A 14,479-nucleotide genomic window follows, 5' to 3' on the forward strand; every position below is an offset into this window, starting at 1 on the left:
ATGTTTTCTTCATTGACGGTTCTAGAAGAAAAAGAGACTTCTTCATTTATTTATTTTGTTTATTTAATATACATAAAAATACAAAAAAAAACATTAACCCCCAACAGAGAGCAGAGCTCGTTAAATTGGGTATGTAAATAATGGGACATACACAAAAAAAACTTCTCGTCATAATAGTAATAACAAAATTAGCTTAATTAACAAAAAAAAACAATAACAACAAAAACTTATGAAACAAGCTACAAAAGAAACGAAGGGAGAAAAGAAATGCTGGACAGGAAAGAAATGCTGGGACAAGAGGGGCATGGGATGCCGTCCCACCGTGGATCCAAACAAAAGGAATTCGGTATAATCCGGAACCAAACAGTTTTTTTCATTAATTTATACCGCTTGTTTGTTCAGTCAATCTAGGCACAATCCAATCAGAATTCAACCCATCGCCACCTAGAAGAACAAACTCAGCTTGAATGATACACAGTACCACAGTAGATGGCATTGCGAAAATGCAGTTGAAAAGCAGAAATGATTATTCGCTCTTTTTACAATCAGAAGCATAATCTTAAACACTAACTCATTAAATACTTCTACTCAACGCTCGCGGATCCCAGTTTATTCTATTGTCTTTTTTTTGCGGAAGTAAAAAAAAAACGGAACAGACCTTTTATATAGCCTTGAACACGCCAGTCTTCTAGCAACTATTATGGTAGATGAGTTCACAGATTAGATCACCTAAAGAATGGCACTAAGAAATGGAAACCGCAAACCGAAGGGGGAGGAGATTCTGGAATACTGGTTTGAAATTAAACTGTTCGAGACTCGTATTCAAAGGTGGCATTCCTAGCTTGATAGGAAAGGGTGAATCAACCGACAAATAATTAAAATAACTAGTTCATATAGGTCATCTTTCACAGACGTTTTAGGTAAAATGAGATGCTTGAACGCGTAAAATCAAGTTTTTAACTTCATTTTTGAATTCACCGCCATTGATCTTATTGGAAACGACCAAACAATCCAGCAACCTCTTAATTTCAAGTTATACCCCCCACCCTCCGCCCTTTGTAGGTGTAAATGGGCATTAGGGTACTGAAAAATTAAAATCTGAATTCGGATTTATAGTTACAATGCTTGATTTGATAGGAAATAACTATTCAAACTCCAAAAAATTTAAAACTACTAAATCGATTTCCCCTCTCATTCTCCCCCTTCAAGGGCGAAGATGGAATACTTTTGGAGTGAGGATTTGGGGGGATTTGTTTTGTGATTAAGCTGAATTTTTTGAACCTTTTGGTGTAAAAAAAGAAATTATGTTGAAATTTCACCGCCGAAGAATTGAATTTACTCCAGAATTCCTCTATTCAATTAAAATTGTATATTTCCCATCCCATGACTTGAAAATAAATAAATATACAATAATTATACTTATTTATAACTTAGATATTTCTGAAAGTATGTGTAACGATACACGCCTGGTTGTTACTGGATTATGCAATAACGTAATTAAGGTAAATATGATTGCTGCTGAAAATCAGGAAAAGAAGTTCTCAGTTTTCAAGTTACAATGGACTCGTGTATAGGTCAACTTGGATGTACAATAAAACGACATCAATTTCCGCTTCGACGGGCGTTACGACATAATCGCATAAATCGCAAGGCATACTTTTGAATTTGTTGGTGTTGACCTCCGTCAGCCTGTTTTTAATCACGGTATGTTGTATGTGCCTGTCAACACGTAGCTTAAACGTTTTGCTACCACCTGAAAATGAACGGCGAACATAAAAGAATACTGTGTGAATTGAAGTATTGAACCACCCCAGCAAAAAAAAATCATTTTGCTAATATATATGCCTCTTTAACTAATTAAACGAGCAATAATAGTGTACATGTATGTTTATAGATTTTTCTTCGAAATCAGTTATACAATTTTTTTAAACTGGCATATCTGGCCTAAAAACAATCTATATAGGTCACAATACGGAAGAATTCATATTTTTCCAGGGTGGTTTCATTAAAACCTATGGTGACTTCATGACATCTAGAAGAAGTTCACATTATATGCGATTAGAAGACAAGCGACAGCGAAAATCAAATATAAATAAGCCTGCCTTATGCTGAGCGTACGGAACCGGGTGAAGCCTGGGTTCCTGGTGCTACATTTTATTCAAACAATTTTTCACAGCTCATGAGTAGAGTGCTAAGTTATACTTCTACGGGACGTATAGGAATTACCATGCTATTCTACGGGACCTATACGCCTTTGGGTAATTTAGACGAGGTTACGTGCGCGCACGTAACCTCGTCTAAATTAACCATAAAAAATGAAATAAAGCTATGTCGACTTTGCATGTCTCTCTCACTATGTATGCGCCGTCGCGGTGTACACTCCATGTCTTTCTTGTCAATTTTATCCGATTTAGCCGACAAATGGTGTTGATAATGCATTTAAAGGATGTTGATAAAGCATTTATTCACTCTGATACTTATATTTTGTCTATTTTATCCCATGTATCCGAGAAAATGATATTAATATGGAATTTAATCACTCTAATACTTAGATTTTATCAATTTTATCCTACATATCCGACAAAGGATTTTGACAATGATTTTATTCACTGTGACACTTGGATTTTGTCAATTTTATCCGACGTAACTGGCAAAGAATGTTGATAAAAAAATATTCACTCTAACACTCAGATTATGCCAATTTTAATTCATGTATCTAATAAAAGGTTTCTGATGTAGAGTTTAACCGCTCTGATAGTTAGATTTTGTCAATTTTATCCTACCAATTTGATAAAAGATGATGTTAAAACGTTTATGCATTCTGATATTTAGATTTTGTCGATTTTGATTCGATGTATCTGACAAAGGATGTGGATAAAAAAAAATTTATTCACTCCTACACTTAGATTCTTTCAATTTTATTCGATGTATCTGGAAAAGGATGTTGTGAAAAAAAGTATTCACCCTGATACTTATATTTTGCCAATTTTATCCGAAATATCCGACAAAGAATGTTGATAATGAATTTATTCATTCTGAAATTTAGATTTTGTCAATTTTATCCGATGTATCTGCCAATGGATGTTGATAAAATAAAAATTATTCACTCTAACACTTAGAATTTGTCAATTTTATCCTATGTATCCGAGAAAAGGATGTTCATATAGAATTTAGTCACTCTGATACTTAAATTTTGTCAATTTTATCTGACATATCCGATAAAGAATGTTGTTAAAGTATTTCTTCATTCTGAAATTTAGGTTTTGTCAATTTTATTTGATGTATCTGACAAAAGGATGTTGATAAAAAAAAAATTATTCACTCTGTCACTTATATTTTGTCCATTTATCCGACATATCCGACAAAGGATGTTGATAATGAATTTATTCATTCTGAAATTTAGATTTTGTCAATTTTATTTGATGTGTCTGACAAAGGATGTTGATGAAAAAATTATTCAAACTGACGCTTAGATTGTGTCAATTTTATCCTATGTATCCGAGAAAAGGATGTTGATATAGAATTTAGTCACTCTGATGCTTAGATTTTGTCATTTTATCCGACATATCCGATAAAGGCTGTTGTTAAACCATTTATTCATTATGGAATTTAGATTTTGTCAATTTTATTTGATGTATCTGACAATAGATGTTGATAAAAAAGATTTATTCACTCTTACACTTGTATTTTATCAATTTTATCCGATATATCTGACAAAGGATGCTGATAATGAATTTATTCATTCTGAAATTTAGATTTTGTCAATTTATTTGATGTATCTGACAAAGGATGTTGATAAAAAAGATTTATTCACTCTTACACTTGTATTTTATCAATTTTATCCGATATATCTGACAAAGGATGCTGATAATGAATTTATTCATTCTGAAATTTAGATTTTGTCAATTTATTTGATGTATCTGACAAAGGATCTTGAAAAAAAAAATTATTAACTCCGACATATAGATTATTTCAATTTTATCCTACGTATTCGAGAAAAGGATGTTGATATAGAATTTAGTCACTCTGATATTTGTATTTTATCAATTTTATTTGGAATATCAGACAAAGAATGTTGATAATGAAATTTTTCATTCTGAAATTTAGATTTTGTCAATTTTTTTTTATGTATCTGACAAAGGATGTTGATAAAAAAAATTATTCACACCAACACTTAGATTCTTTCAATTTTATCCTATATGTCCAAGAAAAGGATGTTGATATAGATTTTAGTAACTCTGATACTTAGATTTTGTCAATTTTAGCCGACATATCTGATAAAGGATGTTGTTAAAGCATTTATTCATTCTGAAAATTAGATTTTGTCAATTTTATTTGATGTATCTGACAAAGGATGTTGATAGAAAAATTTATTCACTCTGACACTTATATCTTATCAATTTTATTCGATGTATCTGGCAAAGTATGTTGTTAAAAATAATATTCACTCTGATACTTAGATTTTGTCAATTTTATCTGACACATCGGACAACGGATGTTGCTAAAGCATTTATTCGTTCTGAAATTTAGATTTTGTCAATTTTATTTGATGTATCTGACAAAGGATGTCGATAGAAAAATTTATTCACTCTGACACTTATATTTTATCTATTTTATTCGGTGTATCTGGCATAGGATGTTGTAAAAAAAAAATATTCACTCTGATACTTAGATTTTGTCAATTTTATCACAACATATCCGACAAAGGATGTTGAAAATGAATTTATTCATTCTGAAATTTAGATTTTTTCAATTGTATTTGATGCATCTGAAAAAGGATGTTGATAAAGTATTTATTCATTCTGAAACTGAACGAAAAATGGATTTAAGTTTCACCTATGAGCCAACGAATTGTATTTCCCATAATTTTCTTACAAAATACTAGAGTTTACAGTCAAAAACCCTTATTAACTCAGATTTTACGGAAATGGTTTTATTTTTCGATCCAAAAAAGGACTTAAGTTTCACATTTGAACCAGAAAAGTTTCACATTTGAACCAGAGAATTGTTTTTTCCATAATGTTCTTACAAAAAACTAGAGTTTACGGTCAAAAACCCTTATTAACTCAGATTTTACAGAAATAGTTTATTTTTTCGATCCAAAAATGGACTTAAGTTTCACCTTTGAACCAGAAAATTGTATTTTCCATAATTTTCTTACAAAAAACTATAGTTTATGGTCAAAAACCCTAATTAGCTCACATTTTACGGAAATAGTTTTATTTTTCGATCCATAAATGGACTTATGTTTCACATTTGAGCCAACAAATTGTATTTTCCATAATTTTCTTACAAAAAACCAGAGTTTACAGTCAAACAACCTTATTAGCTCAGATTTTACGGAAATAATTTTATTTTTCGATGCAAAAAAGGACTTAAGTTTCACACTTGAGCCAGACAATTGTATTTTCCCTTATTATCTTACAAAAAACTAGAGTTTACGGTCAAAAACCCTTATTAGCTCAGATTTTACAGAAATAGTCTATTTTTTCGATCCAAAAATGGACTTAACTTTCACCTTTGAACCAGAGAATTGTATTTTCCATAACTTTCTTACAAAAAACTATAGTTTACGGTCAAAAACCCTAATTAGCTCAGATTTTACGGAAATAGTTTTATTTTTCGATCCATAAACGGACTTAAGTTTCACATTTGAGCCAACGAATTGTATTTTCCATAACTTTCTTACAAAAAACTAGAGTTTACAGTCAAAAACCCTTATTAGCTCAGATTTTACGGATATAGTTTTATTTTTCGATGCAAAAAAGGACTTAAGTTTCACATTTGAACCAGAGAATTGTATTTTCCCTTATTATCTCACAAAAACTAGAGTTTACGGTCAAAAACGCAAATGCGCTCTTATTCTACGGCAATAGTTTATTTTTTCGATCCGAAGATGGATTCAAATCTAAAATTTGAATCAAATAATCGTATTTTCCGTAGATTTTATACAAAAGACTATAGTTTACTGTAAAAACTATTAATAGTATTATATATAACGGAGACACTTTATTTTTCGATCCATGAATGGACTTAAGTTTCACATTTGAACCAGAGAATTATATTTTCCATAATTTTCTTAATAAAAACTAGAGTTTACGGTCAAAAACCCTTATTAGCTCAGATTTTACGGAATTAGTTTTATTTTTCGATCCAAAAATGGACTTAAGTTTCACATTTGAACCAGAGAATTGTATTTTCCATAATTTTCTTACAAAAAACTAGAGTTTACGGTCAAAAACCCTTATTAACTCAGATTTTACAGAAATAGTTTTATTTTTCTTAATTGGATTCGAATTTATCAAACAAATGCATAATAAATTACAAATTTTTTACTTATAGCATTATTTACAAAACAAATGCATAATAAATTAAAAAAAATTTTAATAACACACACGCACACACACACGTACACGCACACACACATGCGCACACACTCAAACGCACACACGTATGCGCACACACTCACACACACACACACACACACGTATGTGCACAAACGTTCACACACACACGCGCACACGTACACACACACACGCACACACACACGCACACACACATGCGCACACACTCACACACACACACACACACACGTATGCGCACACACGTTCACACACACACACATGCGCACACATTCGCACACACATCGCAACGTTTGACTAATAGCAATAAAATATGGTAAAAAAATCAACTCAATAATTGTCTTAATAGCTCATTAAAAAAAAAATTAACTGTTTTTTTTCCTACAAATCTAGTCATCCATAAAAAATAGCGATCAGATTCCTTTTCCTACAAATCTACTCGTTTAATGTTGTTTTTTTTCTTAATTGGATTCGTATTTATCAAACAAATGCATGAAAAATTAAAAATTTTTGCTTATAGCATTATTTACAGAAAAAATGCATAAAAAATTACAAATTTTGTTAATAACACACACGCACACACACACACGCACATGAACACACACATTCGCACACACTCACACACACTCACACACACACGTATGCGCACACACTCACACACACACACACACACGTATGCGCACACACATTCACACTCAAGCACACACGCACACACACATCGTAACGTTCGTCTAATAGCAATAAAATATGGTTAAAAAAAAATCAAATCAATAATTGTCTTGATAGCTAATTACAAAAAATGACTCTTTTTTTTCAACAAATCTAGTCATCCATAAGAAATAGCGATCAGATTCCTTTTCCTACAAATCTACTCGTTTAAAAATCTACTATTTGTAATAGCAATAACGTAAAGTACATTAAGTAAAAATACATACATTTCCGAATTCAGACTGCGTTTGTGTGTCGGATGGGGCGATGATGTCCTTTTCTTGCATAGATGAGCCAGCAAGGTTCGCTATCCTGTGAGCAGCCGCCCATTCTCTTTTTAGTTTTGACCTGACTGTATTCACGTGGCTCACGATGGGTCAGTTATCTCCACTTGCTGCATTGGAGTATTGCTATTTGCCTTAGCTTTCTTTGGAGGAGGAGAGTAATTGTAGCAATTTTCCTCCTTAAAAAGAAGAAAAAATTTAGTATGGAAAAAACGTTTCCCCTTTTTTACAGAAGAAAAAATTAGTCTGCACAAAGAATCCCCTCCCCTCCCGCCCCCTTACTTTCCATGCGATGAAATAGTTTGTTTTTTCACCTCGCAATGAAGGTGTTAGAATTGATACATTGCTCCCCTCCCCCCGCCTTATATTTTTATAAAACCCTCTTAATCATGGAATACAATTGAAAATTGAATATCTTTCGTCTAATTAGGCCAGAATACAATTCTTCTCTTTGTCAAGGAAAACCTTTGCTGCTATCCATAAACATGTGCTTTTAATCTGTGATAACACGAGCGTGCGAAATTTGGTTCCAAAAAGGACCCTTTCTGTAATTATAAACACATGTGGTTTTAGACCGGAAAAAAAATTTTTGATAATAGGAAAAAGAACATTCTGAATAAAATAACTAAAACTAATGAAATAAACTCGTAAACATATGAAGGGGGATTTAGGTTTACATAATGGAAAAAAGAATGTACTTTAATTTTTCTAACGAGAATACTCATCATATTGTAGGATTTGTATTGTTGGAGGTGAGGGGGGCTATGTCCCCCTGAAATTTGAATTTACTAGTGGGGTGGTAAAATGATTTTATTTGGAAATAAATTAAGAAATTTAGTAAACTGTACTCACATTATAAATTGACGTATCCATAACTTCAAAAATAATAATATTTAGTGTACTATTCATAATATATTAAATCATAATGAAAATGTAATTGTAAGGTATAAGAATTTTATACAAAATCTCAAGGACAAATAAAAAATCAATCTTTTTATTTTTAACCAATCACCAGTCGAGTTATCGTATATTGAGCAACCTCCAATGTCTCGGATTTGCCCCTTAAAAAACAGATTTTGGCTCAAAACCCAGTCTAATTGAAAAACATTGAGTTGAAACACTCCTGCGCGGGGAATCCCCACTCGTACTGCTCACTTTTTTTTGCTATTTTTAGGAGACAGAGAGAAACCCCTACTCGTTGTGACAGGCACCATAGACAGGCACGTAAATTATTTTTAGTTATATACAGATGTCCCATAGACTAACATAGGAAGGAATATAATCCACCCAAATCCATAAGTAAATGCTGTGAAAATGTTTTTCATATACGTCCCAGAAAATAGTAGGGTAATTCCTATACGTCCCAGCAAAATGGAAGACCATGTGAGAGGATACTCACTCTCTTTGAAAAGGTGTATAGGTCCCGTAGAATAGCATGGTAATTCCTATACGTCCCGTAGAAGTATAACTTAGCACTCAGCTCTCGTGGTACCGCACTGTAAGTAAAGGAGCGACACGGTACAATAGTAACCGAAACTATTGAAACGGAATTTTCATACCAGATATGTCAAATTAGGCGGCTTATTATGCTGATTGCAAATGTATAAGTTTCATTAAGTTTAGTGTTACCCATCAAAGGCTAAGAGCCTGAGAAAATTTGCCTAGTTTTCAAAAAAGGGAGGAAACACCCCTCAAGAGTCAAAGTAAGGTAATGAAAATCACACTGTCATATTCAGCGTATCAGAGAACATTATTGTAGAGGTTTCAATCTCCTATCTGCAAAAAAGTGAAATTTTCTATTTTTGCCAAACGAAAGATCCCTGATTCTTGTTCATTTGTATTTGGTTTTTTGTTCTTTCCTGGGGTGATTGTATTAACCCAGTGATCCTGGAATATTGGGAGAGGGCTCATTCAAACAGAAATTAAAATTTCTAGTGCCCTTCTTAAGTGACAAAAAAGATTCGAAGGCAATTTGGCCCCCCGCCTCTTTTCCCCAAAAATCGTCTGATCAAAATTTTGAAATAGCTATTTTGTTTATCATAGCTGAAAGGCCCAATAACTACGCTTTTGGATATAACATGACCCCCCATTCCCCAGGGGAAAGGTCCTTAAGTTATAAAATTCGTCCATTGTTTACGCATAGTCTTTGTTATTGGGAAGTATGCATAAATTTTTTGGTGGGGGGGACAAATTTTTTGCTGGGGGTTGGGGGATTTGTAGAGGAATTTTACGTGAGGAGTGAAGGTTTCAGGGGGTGAACCTTTCATGAGAAATTTTAAAGTGGGAGAATTTGCCATATTTCCTATAGAAAATTGTTTTTATGTCTTGCTTTCTCTTTTCCGTCTCAATTTTGTGCGTAGAGATGTTAAGGGTAATTGTCCGGGGTAACTCTTCACTGGGATTAAATTGTCTAGAAGATATTTCTGTGGGAAGGGGTATTTCTCCATGCACGAGCAGCCAGATTTTCTGGCATTGCTTAAATAACAATCAGCAATTAAAGTAAAAAAATTAAAAGAAAAGAAATTACTACGCATATGAAGGGGGTTACCCCTCCTCAACACCTCGCTCTTTATGCTGAAGTTCGAATTTTGTCCCAATTCCCAACACAAGGGTTGTTTAATTAGAACAATAAGAAGCTTTTTTAAAAGTACTAAAAAGTACTAAAAGTACTAGCCGACTTGCTAACAGCACTGGGGAGGGGGGGCAGAGGTCCTTAATTTCAAAATTAAGGAGAGGGATAAAAAGAGGAGAAAATACATGCATGCCTCCCTCCCAAATGACGCCACTGCTCTCGTCTTAAGCCCTAAGTAGATATATGTCTATGAGAAGTCCTCAGTGTCTCAAAACAAAGTAGCCTTTTAAGTCAAAGAAACGAGAAAGTGAGTTTAAGAAACTGTACAACAGATTGTTGTTGTTTGTTAGTTCTGTAAATCAGTCAACTATTTATAAATATCATTATGGTCTGCAAACCTCCTGAAATTCACCAACAATACTACTCAGTAGGGTTTCCAACTGCCGAGGTCTAAAAAGAGTGCAAATCAAGGCCAAAAATGGTGATTTTTACTCAAAAAGAGTACAAGTCAAAAAATTTGTACGCATCCTCTCTGAGGTGAAAAGAGCGCATTTCGCTCGAAAAGTGTGCAAGTTGGCAACCCTGTTCCTTAGGTTAAATGCACTTCTGACGAAGTCGCTAACTATTGATTTTTAAAGCAAATGAAGACTGACACCCAAAAAGAGGGATTCTCACTCTTCCACATCATCTCTGAGGTAAAAAAAAGAGTGCATTTCACGCGAAAAGTGTCAGGCATGCTTGTTACAACTAAGCCCGCCCAGTCTAGTTTCTTCTTTTGATTGTTCGGGGGCACGGTTTTTATTTTTTCGTATATGTTTCTTTTGGGTGAGTCTATCTTATTTAAATAAATTGTAGTTTATCAAAAAAATTATAACTTTCTTGAAAAATGCCCCAAATAAACAAAAACTGGCTATTAAATGAGTAGATAAGTGACTCTGAAAAACTCAGTTCTATAAACCCTTATATTTCATGAACTATAAAACATAATCATAAAACATTTAACTTCTTTTGGACTATAAAACGGTAAATACTAGTGGTTGGCCTCATTTGAAGTAAACATGCTAATAAATTAAAAGTATTACCATTTCATTTCTTGTTTTATGCTTTTTCAAATATTCAAAGTTTATCAGTATATGCACTTCCGATGGCAATGCAATAACACCACACCAAAATTCCCCATCTTGTAGATTTTTGACCCAAACTCTTGTGAAAACAATAAAATTATGTAGAACATCCCTTTTGTATTATCACGATGATGTCATTTTTCAAATAAATATAAAATGATTCATAAATCTATGACACTTCATAATTAAAAATTAAATAAACAGTGAAACAACTAGTGAAATGACAGATAGATTCATTCCACCCAATTTCATTACTTCTCCTAATTACCCGTCAGAAGATTGGATTGAAGATGATACATTATGCTCAGAATATAGACTGGTTATGGATGACAGAGCTGATGATGTTGGAACTGAAAGGAGATCTGTCTGCAAGGAGGAAAATGAGACCTATCCATCTCGTGTTGATGGTCCAAAGAATCCTCTTGTCAGAGGGGCTGATTTATCCACAATAATTGGACCCGATGGTTCAGTTATTGGAACAGCTAGTCCAAATTTTTGATGAGTTGGGAAACGAAATGTGTAATAAAAAGCGTTAGATGAGTAGTTCCGAATGATCTTTGATGAAAGCTGTGAGAGAGATTTTAACATTGGCTGTTAAAATCCATTCACCGTGGGTTACTGTAAGTCGAGCTAATAGCCTTTTCAAAATGTTCATTATGGAAAGTCACTAAATGAAAGGTCCATCAATGCTATTGTTTCGGCTTGTTTATACATTGCTTGTCGGCAAGAAGGAGTTCCAAGGACTTTTAAAGAAATATATGCTACTTCACACGACAGTAGAAAAAGAATTGGCTGAGAGTTCAAGTTTATTCAAGATAGTATACCAACCAAAATTAATTTGATTACTACCAGGGATTTGTTGCGTAGTTTTGTAACAATCTTGTTTTGCCCTACTTGGCTTAAAAAGCTGCAAGCCATATTCTGAACAACTCTATGTAATTAGATATTATGCCAGGACGATTATTGGTCTAAATTGCTGCTGCTGCTGCTATTTACAAGGCATCTCAAGCATCCAAGAATCGATGCTCTAAGAAGAATATTGTTGAAACTATCAAGGCGACTGGTACCAGTGAAACTACAATCCAATGGGCTAATCTACTGTTGCGGAAATCGGCTTCGCTTTTATTTCCCGTAGATTTCAAATTTGCAATTTCTATTAAAGCCTTGTCCCAGAGCTAAGCTACAGAGACGAATTTTTGTGTTAGATGTGATTTATATTGTTTAAATGTGTTATATGCACTTAACCCTACACAGGCAATTGTTGTAAAAAAACAAATCTGTACTTTTCGAGCTTGGACTGCCATCTTGCTGTAAAAAAATACTGCTTTTATCAACATCTTTCGTTGGGGCTGAAAGATGGCAGTCGATTGATACCTTTGGGGAGCTGCTGTGTGACATGTGGCCTAAACAGTGAGTCACCAAACCAAGGGAAAAGAAAAACGAATAAAAAGGTTGGCAATTTCTAAGCTAGAAACTGGAAACAAAACGAAAAGGTGGGAGATTCCTTGCATGTCATATGCGTATAAAATATATACCGTTTTGAATTACTGTAGTTGAAATTCACGAAATAAGCAAGAATTTGGATCAGTAGCAAGATAAACTTCCTCCTGTTGTAAAAATACAACATCGGACGATCGTGGCTCAAAATTATGAAACAAACAACTAAATAAGAAAATAAAAAGGGTGAAGAAAACAATATAATTTTACATCAGCTATTATGTAGGAGGAGTCCCTCCTACGTAGTAGCTCAAAGCACCCCTCAGGAATGGTGGATCATTGAGTAGACAGGGTGTTTCATATGTCTAATTTTTGTTTTCTTTCTAGATGGCGGAATCTTACGACAGACTAAGAAAACGAGCTCTAAATCGCCGAATTGACGCAGAAGAGGCGGCCAAGTATATTTTTGACATTCGAGAAGACATATTGTCTGATTTGTCCGACGATGATGATGACAATGATCCAGACTTCCTGTCTCCAGAAGATCTTATCGATGATCCTGATGCAGACTTGTTGCCTCTACTGGACAATCTCCACTTCTTCTTGGAACAGGATGACGTGGAGGCTAACACTGAACCCAGTGACGATGAATCGGGGGAAACTCCACCCTCCAGTCAGCAACAGCAACCGGTAACAACAAGTACTGGAAAATCAAAGAAGAAATCGAAATTCCAAGAAAAACTCGACTGGAGAAAAGCAGAGATAGAAAAAGTTGATCTGTCTTGGAAAGGAGAGCCTCGCCAAGTTCCGGGCATCTTGGAGACTCCACTGAAATACTTCCAAAAATTCTTTGACGATGAACTTCTTGAGCTGATAGTTGAACAAAGTAACGTCTTTGCACTTCAAACTGAGGGATGCAACCTCTGCCTCACTGCCGAAGAGCTAAAAGTTTTCATGAGCAGTATTCTATTATTTGGAGTGATAAAAGTTCCCTATTATCAAATGCACTGGGAAGCAGCCACCAGATACCCTCAAATTGCCGACAAGATGGGCCAACAAAGGTTTGACAAGATCAAACGTTTTCTTCATTTCAACGACAACAATAAAGCTAAGAAACCTGGAGAACAAGGATTTGACAAGCTATACAAGATTCGACCCGTCCTGAGTCATATCCGTTCTAAATTTCTTTAGGTCAGCCCCGATGAGCCCCTTTCCATTGACGAGCAAATGATTCCTTTCAAGAGGCCAGGCAACTTGGGACAATATCTGCCGAAAAAGCTGACGAAGTGGAGAATAAAAGTGTTCACCAGAGCCGGTGTGCCAGGTTTTGCACATGATTTTGAAGTTTATCAAGGGAGGGGCACTCTTGTTGAAGATGACATAGAGCCAGATCTTGGAGTCGGAGGCAACATAGTCTTACGTCTGATGAGTACCTTGCCAGAGAAAATGAACTACAAGATTTACTTTGACAACTGGTTTTCGAGCTTGAAACTAATGAGTTTACTCAAAATTAAAGGATTCCCTTGTATTGGTACGTTGAACAAAGCGTGACTGAAGGGCTGCCCGCTCCTCACAGATGGTGAAATGAAGAAACGAGAGAGAGGAACGTCAGATTACAGGACTGACATTCATTCGGGCGTTATTGTAGTGAAATGGTTAGATAACAACACGGCTTGCTTGGCTTCAACGTATGCAGGAATAACGCCACAGGATACGTGCAGACACTGGAACGTTAAGGATAAATCCAGGGTTGAAGTTTCAAGGCCAGCCATTGCTTGTGAGTACAACCGTCATATGGGTGGCGTAGATTTAGCAGACATGCTGGCGGAGATGTGCCAAACTCATCTTCGGACACGAAAATGGTATATGAGAGTCTTCTGGTGGCTTATTGACACAGCAGTCTGCAATAGCTGGCTTCTTTTCAGGTCAGACGTCAAAGCACTGAGTTCAAGGACAGACGAACCGATGATCTTGAGAGCCTTCAGGTCTGAA

At 34.7% G+C, this 14,479-nt stretch overlaps 1 pseudogene; it reads left to right on the top strand.

Annotated features, from left to right (window-relative positions):
* Nucleotides 1–11,270: 11,270 nt before the first annotated feature.
* Nucleotides 11,271–12,229, top strand: LOC148949116 (transcription initiation factor IIB pseudogene; annotated as a pseudogene).
* Nucleotides 12,230–14,479: the final 2,250 nt, after the last annotated feature.

This window comes from Artemia sp. Qi Xiang Cuo, chromosome 8, assembly GCF_049724085.1.
Source record: "Artemia sp. Qi Xiang Cuo chromosome 8, ASM4972408v1, whole genome shotgun sequence".
Taxonomy (NCBI): domain Eukaryota; kingdom Metazoa; phylum Arthropoda; class Branchiopoda; order Anostraca; family Artemiidae; genus Artemia; species Artemia sp. Qi Xiang Cuo.